This window comes from Benincasa hispida, chromosome 11 (genome assembly GCF_009727055.1).
Source record: "Benincasa hispida cultivar B227 chromosome 11, ASM972705v1, whole genome shotgun sequence".
Classification (NCBI taxonomy): Eukaryota; Viridiplantae; Streptophyta; class Magnoliopsida; order Cucurbitales; family Cucurbitaceae; genus Benincasa; species Benincasa hispida.
In genome coordinates, this window is record NC_052359.1 from 66,834,741 (window position 1) to 66,843,027 (window position 8,287).

Genomic DNA, 8,287 nt, shown 5'->3' on the forward strand with positions numbered 1-8,287 from the left:
AACCTCTTTTGATTTCATAATTAGGATTTTTTTAATAATTATAATAGCTTTCAAAATTTATATAATTAAAAATAAATCAATTATAACAGATTTATTGTAATAATCTTACTTTTGTACTTTGGAATATTATTAAGGGCCCAGTCATAAAATTTTGTAAATTTTGGAAGACAACTGTTTGAATCAATAAAAATGTGGGAGTGATCATTAACATTCTCCATAATTCATAGGCATTTTTGCAATTTCTCTTTTTATTTCTATGGATTTTTTTTAATGAAATATTTTATTTTTAGGTAATTGTAAAGATAATTACTTGGTTAATCATGGAAGTTTTTGACTTGGTGTCTCGATTTCCCTCCTGTTGATTATGACTATCTATCTTCTTCTTTTCTTTTTTCTTTTTTCTTTTCTTTTTTTTTTTTTTAAAAAAAAAGATAATCACAAAAATCATTGATTTCTAAAATCAACTAATTTTATCTTTTTTAAGGTCTAATAACGATTTTAAACTCTAATTAAATAATGATCCTTTTAATCTTTTTCGTTAGATATGTGTGACGTCAGCTAATTCAATTGGTTAGAATTATAGTGATATTTTAAATTTGACTTCTCATCTTACCTTTGTAATGTTATATCTGTACAAGTAAGATCAACATTTTGACCTAAGTATATCTCATTTGATTAATGTATTAGTAAACTCCATTAAAAGTCGTAGATTCATGAAATCATGAAGCTTGTAGAAGCAAAGGCTAGACTCTCTCTATGAGAACCAACCTAAAATGTGAAAAGGGTCTTCGACGCCATTATTAGCATGAGTAGATTTTTTTTAATCTTTAATAATTATCAGAGGAAAAATGAGACTTAATTAATTGATAGTCGATGACATCAAGATTTGACATCAACAACAGATAACTCAAGAGTTCACCTAGACACGTCTAGTAATGCACTCATTAACTACTTATGGGCGTAAAGACCCACCTAATTAATTGAAATTATGTCTTCAAATTTAAAAAATCCGAACACCTTGAAAATGTTGAAACTTATTCATTACTCATTTTCTCCATAGATATAAAAGGAGAAAGTCTAACTTTCTTTAGAATATTAGTCTACTTGCATTTCAAAAGTAAGAGTAGAAATTTGAACATACACCCTAAAAGATTATTAATATCATAATTACTTCGACTATTTTGTATCGTCATGTCAATTTTTTAATTATTAATCTAACTTGCAGCTACAAACCGTTACGTCCTTTAAACAAAATCTTTTTTTTGCAAACATAATTTTATCAATTAATTATCTATTCACACACATTCACTGTTGATGTTAAATTTTAGCCAAGAAAAAATACATCTGACCTCCACGTGACAACAATTGTAAGTTTGCAACTTAAGGAAGAGATGACTTGCAAAAAGAAAAATAACTTTGATAAAGTTAGTAAGAGAATTGAAGATATATAGAAGAAGTGACGTTTTAAGTTAGAGATTTGACCTAGGATTTATCTTAATCCTACTTCAGATATGAGATTTAACCAATATAGGATTAGGAATATGGTTTTTCATCATCCAAAACCACCTGGATTAAATCTTATTTTATCTTTTTTTAAAAATCTTGATTTTATCTTAATCTTGATTCTATTTTATCTTATCTTTGTTTTTTGGCTTTATTTTGTTTGGCCAAAATTCATCAATAACATTTTTCACCCTTCTTTTAAAACAAAATTGTTGATAATTCAACGATAGTTGATAGAGACTCTGTTATTTTAGATCAAGATTCAAATGTGTTGATTTGGAATATATAAAAAAAAAATACAATTAAAGATTTGGTGAGATTATCAAATTTTTGGATGAGATGAGCTAATAGGATGAATTAAATGAGTTGTGCATTATGAACTATGTATCACGCATATGACTTAGATGTGTTTTAAAAAGTCACATAGGGGGAAATGAAGAAATATAATATGAAAAGAGAATCAGATTCTATTTGTACTGTATCTGAGATGAATCTTGGTCATTCCGCCTTTCAACTCCTCTAGTCTAGATTTTTGGGTCTTATAATGAACTAGTTGAACCTTCCAAATATGTATAAAGTATCATGTATGAACAAATAAAAAAGAAGAGGAAACAAAATAAAATTCTTTTCTTTTACATATCTATATACATCCTTTATATATTTATATAAATATCCTATTTATCTTTACTTGTCTATTTTACTCATCTATAAATAGAGTAAAAAAATGTATATAGTTTAGTTAAAGGTAGATTTCCAGACATCATGACATATCGATATTTTTCATGATCTATATTATTAATGAATCTGTAGAATAGATACTCATACAAGTTCATGATGTGCCAAGAACCAGATTTGAACTAGTGACACGAGGATTTTCAGTCCTCCGCTTTACTAACTTGAGCTATTCTTGGCCATTTCTGACACATTATCCTTATTTTAACCGTAGTTTCGCAAAAACATGTTTCAACATTTGTTCTCCGATTCTATATTTTTCTTCTTTCACATGTTATAATATACATCATGTCTTATAAACTCTTGCCAATAATATTAACTTTTACAAGTCATATCCATTAAATATAATATCGAAAAAATACAAATATATAAAAGAAAAAAAATAATAAAAAAAATTCAAGATTTAAATCCTATTTTGGTACCTGAACTTTGAAGTCTATTATATTTTGGTCCCAAAACTTTTTAAAACATCAATTTTAGTCTCTGAACTTATAAAAAATGCTTATCTTGGTCTTTGTTATTAAAATTTTGTTAATTTTTAAACAAAATGATAAGATGACTAGACTACCAAATAAGTTAGTCACACTAAAAAGTATAGGGTTTCAATATTAAATTAGGTGATAAAGCAATTCTCTATCGAACTCGCAAGTCATCTTGCGGTCAAGATTTGGATCGTTCAGTATTTTGACGCGATGGTTGTTGGCATTTTACTTCACATTCATTTTGCACAACACATGTTAGACACAATTTCATCAGAGAGTTAATAAAAATTTTAATAATAAAGATCAAAATAAACACTTTATAAAAGTTTAAAAACTAAAATAGACGTATTTAAAAGTTTAAATATCAAAATAAAACATTCAAAATTTAAGAATCAAAATAGGATTTAAACTAAAATTCAAATTGGTTAAAACTTTTTAATAGTAATCCATAATATCTCAAAACTAAATGCAAACAACAATTATTTTTTAATTCAATTTAAAAAATCAGATATTTCTTTTTCATATAAAATATAAAGTAATCATCACATGATTTATGAATCTTCCCCAAACTTTTTATAATTAGTACCCTTCTATATGGCCGCCATGTTTATTACTATTTGTGAGCTTTTAAGAAAATATAAATCTATTTAAAAGAATATATATTTTTTGAAATAATCAAATCTTTGGAACTTTTCAAATTCATATAGTTATGAACCAAATCAAATATGGCGTGTTTGCCATTACCCTCATCATTTTCCAGCTTGACTTTGACCATGTAAAATCAAAGACGAAACTATACAATAAGAAATTTAACCTTATTAATATTATTTTAGTCCGTGTATTTTACATTTAATATTAAAAACATTATTTTAATTCGTATATTATAAATTTGGTTCCATCTTAATTTATGTACTTTCGAATGTCAAATTTTAGTCACTATATTGTTAATAAATATTAAATTTATTCTCTTAAAGTTCATTTTTGTCAAAAATCGATTCAATAATAATTATTATTATCATATAAGAAAATAAAATATACGAATATGTTTCTAAAATTTATAGTGAAATGTCAATATTTTTTTAAGACAACACAACAATAAACTAATAGTAGGATTAAATTTAAGATTGATTGAAAGTAATAGATTAAAATTGATGGATTGGAACTAAAATTGAACTAGTTTTTAGGGAATTTCTCTAGTGATACACGAGTACCATACTATCCTCGTTCACACTATAAATTTGCCTTCATAGATATTTGTGAATCTTACATTAATGTCAGTGGGTCTCGCTTTATTTTTAAAAGTGTGTTGACATGACACGTAGTAAGTAGATGAAGTATTGAAAGTTGTCATACTAACATAGTATAGAAAAATTTCCCATTTTCTAGTATAGGAATAAAATGGTAATTTAAACATAATCAAATCAATTAATTATAAAGGTAGATGAGAAGATATAAAAGTACCTAATCGACACATAGATGTATCGAAAATTTTCAGTTAATAGATTCTAAATTAGAAGTGTGACAAAACCAGCAAATACTAATAGACACCCTAGGATCGATTTATCAATTGAATTTTCACGTATTCTAATTGTACGTTTGGAATAGACTCTAGAATTCCGAAATTGTTAGAAATTTTGTTGTCATCACTTAAAAAAAATGTATGGAACCACTTAATCCATAGGACCGATTTATCGATTGAATTTTCACGTGTTGTAATTGTATGTTTAGAAGTAACTCCAAAATTCCGAAATTGTTAAAATAATTTTTGTAATTTTTCAAAATCACTCAAAAAAATGTACGTGGCCACTTAAAATCCTTAGGATCGATTTATCAATTGAATTTTCACGTACTCTAATTGTATGTTTGGAGTGACTCTAAAATTATGAAATTGTTAGGATATTTTTTATCATTTTTTAAAATCGCTCAAAAAATTGAATGTAACCACTTAAAATTAATTTTAATCGTACAAAAACTGTATATAAAATTGTAAAATTATATATTGAATTGATTTTGAATGATTAAATATGTGTTACAGAGTGATTTTGAACATGATAAAAGCAATTTTAACTATTTTAAAATCACTTATAAACCTTCCTCAAATACTCCTCAAATACTGACAAGCTTATAACATTGCAACATTGCCTTTGTGATTAAATATATTGAACTTTGCCTTGATAATCTTACTAATTAGTAAACTATAGAGAAATTATGATGAAATGACTTTCTTTTAAGTTCTTATTTGAGTTTTGTCCTTTTTTTTTTCAATATCGTGGATGGAATATTATGAATGGCCCACAAATAATTGAAATTTCAAATGTAAAAGTACAATTATGTTTTTTTTTAATGTCCCACAAACTTTAGTATTTTTAATCATTTGAAAACTCAATTAGAATAATATATTATTTTATTCTTTTAAATACCTTCTTTTTCTTTTTACATATAAAGGAGCGTTTGAACAAGAAATTGGTTATTATAGTCCTAGATTATTATAATTGGGTTATAATAGTTTGTATTTGAAGGATAGATTATTTTAGTTTAAGTTATAATAACATGTGGTTAATGTGTAAACTATTTTAATTTGAAAAGAAAATAGTAAACACTATCACAAATAATTAAAAAAAGATGAATGTAAAATAGTAAAATTTATAGCAAATAGTAAATATTATGGCGAATGAGGGATTTGAAATAGTGTTGTCTGTACTTAATTGAAAGTTTTAAAATAGTACTTAAGAGAGGTAGTTATTATAGTCTTATGATAGTTTTTGCCCTCAAACGTCTCTAAATGATTTTAAAAATAAAAGATATGGATAAAGCAAATTGTGGTGGGGGAGAGATGTTCTTTCTGTAGTCTTTGACAGCACAACCACCAGCTGATATTTGGCTGGGAATATTTGTTTCATTTTTCTTGTTTGGATTTTTTTATATATATATAAAGAAAAAAAAAAATTTTAAATGCAATTTATAAAATCCACCTTTGAAATTTTGAATAAGGAAAAGTTTCCAAAATTGTCCTCATGGATTCAATATTTTGCATATCTTTCAAAGATGTTATTTTTTAGACAGAACCAAACCCTACTTTCCATCATACTAATTGCTTTATTCATATCAACTTTCAAATAAAAAAATTGAATCATAAAATGTATAAACCACACATATCTCAAAATGTAAGAGAAAATCGATATCAGATACGTACACGTTCAAATACGTGTTAGATACGTGAAATAAAATATCTGATTTTTTTTTTCGAACACATGTGTCCCCTCCCAGACACATGAAGGGGACACGCTAAAGACATTTTTTGGGTTAGATTTCAATTTTTCAGCCCACGACCCATTTTTAAAACTTAAGTTTTAAATGAGCCTAATCTTAGAGCTAAATTAAAAAAAAAAATAAAAAATGTAAAACAAATAATCCCAAAATTAGATAACAAACCTACGAGTCACGACCCCTCTCCTCGTCTTCTTCCCAAAACAGAAAGTCAGAAAGAAGAATTCAAACTAATGGCTAGGGATAGACTAAGACCTTCAAAGTAGACCAAAATGCCTCAATGGGCTTGGCTAATGGCCTAATGGGTAGGCTTATGGGCCTCCCATAGGCATAACAAGGCCCAAATAAACTTTGGGTTAGCAATAGATAGGACTAAATTTAAATAGTGATTTTGAAAAATACCTAAATTATTTTTTGATGGCATAATTTGGTCATATAAAAAGTTTACATACTTTTATAAATAGTTTAATGAACCAAAACACACAAGACAAAAAATGTAATTTTTCTTTAAAAAATTCAACATATAACCAAATCACAACTAAAAAGACTAAAATATGATTTCAATCAAAATATTTAGGTAAAAAATGCTGATCTAAACTTTTTTAAAATATATATTGAATATAAAACATGAACTTATAACGAAGAGATAAAGGTACTCGAAATAAAAATAAGATAAAATAATCAAACAATAAAGAGAGACGGAGAGAGAGATTTGGAAAACTAAAATACACAAATGTGAAAACTGGCCTTCAATCATCGGTAGTTTTTTCTATTAGAAAATGTTCTTAATATTATAAATATTATAACATAAATATTCGGTGCTTAGTATCCTAAAAGTCATGTGTCAATCTCTATATAGTCCATGCACCTTGTAGTTATTTAGGTTTGATGTTTATGTAAGACCACATCGTACTTCTCACTTTGCTTATAAATAGTAGCATTTGCTAGATCTTAAAAAGACACACACATTGATGAGAAAATCCACTTCAAAATCCCACTTTGAATTTTTATGTTTTTAGTTATTTTATTCTATTATTTTATTACCATATTATAATTTTTTTTTCCATATTTGTGTTCTGTTGTGCTCCTCAATTTCACTACACGTGATCAACACGAGCTCCTGTCGCTTCCCTTGCAGAAGGTAGGTTGGTTTTTTCCGTCTTTATTATAATTAATAAATTAAATGTTATTTTTCATATTTGATACATATTAAATTTCTAATATAAATACAATATTTTGTGATAGTGTCGCCATGACAAATCTCACAAAATTAGAATTTGCAGCCCTTGATATTAATGACAATAATCATTTGTTATGGGTACTCGATGTTGAAATCCACCTAGATGCTATGAACCTTGTGGAAACAATCAAAGAAGAAAATGCGATATCTGGTCAGGACAAAGTAAAACTATGATTTTTCTTCATCATCATCTTCACGAGGGATTGAAAATAGAGTATCTTATAATAAAAGATTCTTGTATCTTGCGGAAATGTTTGAAAGATATGTATGATCATAAAAAAACGGTTATTCTTCCTAAAGCTCGTTATGAGTGGATGTATTTGAGGCTACAAGATTTTAATTCAATATGTGATTACAATTCCACATTATTTAAAACTAGTTCAAAGTTGTTGTTATGCGGAGGAAAAATTACTGATGATGATATGTTAGAGAAGACATTTTCTGCATTTCAGGTCTCGAATATGCTCCTGCAACAACAATATCAAGAGAGAGGTTTTAAACGATATGCTAAACTAATTTCATGTCTTCTCGTGGCCGAACAAAATAACGAGTTATTGATGAAGAACCACAAATCTCGACCAGCTAGAACAACACCATTCCCTGAAGTTAATATTGTAAATGTTAATAATCGTGGTTGATGTCGTGGTCAATGTCGTGATCGTGGCAGAGGAAATAATTATTATTATTTTCGTGGTGATTATTCTTATCATTCAAATGACAAAAGAACCACACAAAATGATAATCACAAAGGAAAAGTTCCACAAGATAAGAGTTCAAAAGTGTTGAAAATAAATGTTTCTGGTGTGAGATGATTGGGTATTAGTCACATACATGTTGTACGCCAAGACACTAAGTTGATCTCTATCAAGCCTTCCTATAGGAAAAAAGGGGGAAATGTGGAAACAAATTTTGTATACCAAGATAATGACATATTTGACCCATCCTATATCACAAATTTGGATGTGGTGGACTTATTTGCATCTCTTGAAAAGAATATTGGCATAGTTGATGGAACATTAAGTATTTTTTTTTTTTTTTGACTTTGAGAATATCTAGATTTAGT